The 2,146-nt window shown below is 39.5% G+C and overlaps 1 pseudogene; it reads left to right on the forward strand.

The window, feature by feature from the left end:
• The first annotated feature begins 279 nt into the window (after nt 1-279).
• Nucleotides 280-2,146, forward strand: LOC125823866 (uncharacterized; annotated as a pseudogene).

Here is a 2,146-nt window from a genome sequence, read left to right on the forward strand (position 1 = left end):
AATCTCTTTTAAATGTCGCAGGTATTTACATAGATTTCTTGTTTAAGTGGTAGTATCCTTTCGAAAGGGTCGCTAACAATTGTACTGCATTGTTAGATACAATATTTGTTTTGTTTCTTTTATGTTTATTTTTTGCGAGTATGATTGTTCTGTTTCTCTTCTTTCGTATTGTATTTGATATTTTCCCATATCTGGTTGCAGGGTGCTACTAGAGGAGTGTGATCTTATGATTGAGTTGTGTTCTACGACTTGGTTGTGCTTGATTGATATCATCTCGAGATGGAAAGAAAAGCTTTAGCTTTAGGTGATTATGGAATCATGCCAGTTTCCAAGAACGAAGAGGTCTCAATTTGATTTCTTATTTGCTATTGAAAATTGGTCTAACTATGTAATACTTGCTTAGTTCTTATTTGCTATTGAAAATTGGTCTAACTATGTAATACTTGCTTAGTTCTTTAATATTACTCTATTTCATCATGTATTTGAGGGGTTGACAAATGATGGCGAAAAAATAAGTACAGAGGAAGAATGTTATGCTTTTGATGCTTTTGAGGGACGTGCTGACACTGATAATGTGGGGTGCGCCAGAGAGGATGACATATATGAAGATGGTGAGATCCGAGAACCATTGGTGCAGTCAATTGCAGAAGACCCAATGGCTGAGGGGGTGGATTCAGGAAAAAATAAGGAATCTTCAAGTTAAAATGTTCATTATTCTCTTTTCTTCACTGATGAAGAAAAAGGTTACAATGTGCCACTTCACACTCTTGAGTCTCATGATGACTTTATGAAAGCCTGTGATGACAAAGCTGAAAAAATTATAATTTTTCTGTCTTCAAACTTGCAACGGGTAGTTAGCTGCCTTCAAGAAGTGGAAGAGAGAGGTATTCTTATATGGAGGAGAAGAAATTCCATCTACAAAGGAATAGGTGATTTTTTTTATTCTGTTTGATTTGTAGTTATTTTTTATAATGCTACTCAACTCTTGACTTTTTATTACTGTGCTTTTTCCAGAGATGAAATCTATGTTTATGGTCCCAAATTTGCTCGAGATAGGTTTCAGGACCGTACATTTGGTAGGTTAGGGGGGAGCTTCATGCATGGAAGAGATAGGGGTTGGGGATAGGGCTAGGGCCGGTATTCTAGGTGTGATTTTGAAAGCTATGGAAGTGTAGCTGATTATCCCTTTAGACATAAACGTACAACTCCTGCTTGGGAGTCTGCAAATGAACGTAATGACTATGATGGTGCTGCCTTTGGTATTAATAGGAGAAGGAAGCCATTAAATGATGACTTGCCTTCATCACGACATCCACCTGCACGTCGACAGTCCCTCGGTGGAAGAGAAGATGTTGCCATGATAGGCACTCAAATGCTTCGTAGAGCTCCCAGGAATATCAGCCCAAGAAGATGCACTGGTGAAGATGGCTTTGCGTATGTTGGTGTTCGGCATAGTGAGCAGTTTAATAGAGACTTTCCAGCTGATATTAGTAGTCTTGTTTACAGTTACCAGCATTCTATGCACGATGGACTTGATAGTAGTTTCTCTCAGGGTGATACAGAGTTTACTGCGATGCAAAGAAGCGGTTTCCCTCGAATGTGATCGAAATCTCCTGTTAGATCCTGTACTTGGTCCCTTCCTCCCAGGAGACTGACAGAAGGATTGAATGGTCGTCAAGATTTATCTCAACACAGGTCTCCGGCTATGTATATGGAAGATAGAATGAGGTCTTCTTCACGAACTTCTATTAATAATGAAACAAAAGCTCCTCAGAGGTGTGACCCTCCATCTTATACTGCTTGACGTCTGAATGATATGAGGGATGTGGATGGTGTACAGGAGTACGAGAATCCAAGGTCTCTTTCTAGCTGAAGAAGTCCACCTGATCAGGTATTTACTACAACCAATAGGCCGAGAGTTGAGATTTTAGATCATCATGAGAGGGCTGATGGTGTTGGGTACTTTGATGGGCCGATACACACTAGTGGATCTCCTGAGCATCACAGTAGAGAAAGAAGTAATTATGGCGAAAGGTAAGGAGGACTTAGGGAAATGAGAAATGTCAAAGAGCAAGAAGGTGGTAATTATAGACTGAGGCATAAAGAACAATTTAATGGCTTCAGATTGAAGAAAAGAAGATTTTGA

The sequence above is a fragment of the Solanum verrucosum genome, unplaced genomic scaffold, assembly GCF_900185275.1.
Source record: "Solanum verrucosum unplaced genomic scaffold, falcon-dt-bn FXZP01000015.1, whole genome shotgun sequence".
Lineage (NCBI taxonomy): Eukaryota > Viridiplantae > Streptophyta > Magnoliopsida > Solanales > Solanaceae > Solanum > Solanum verrucosum.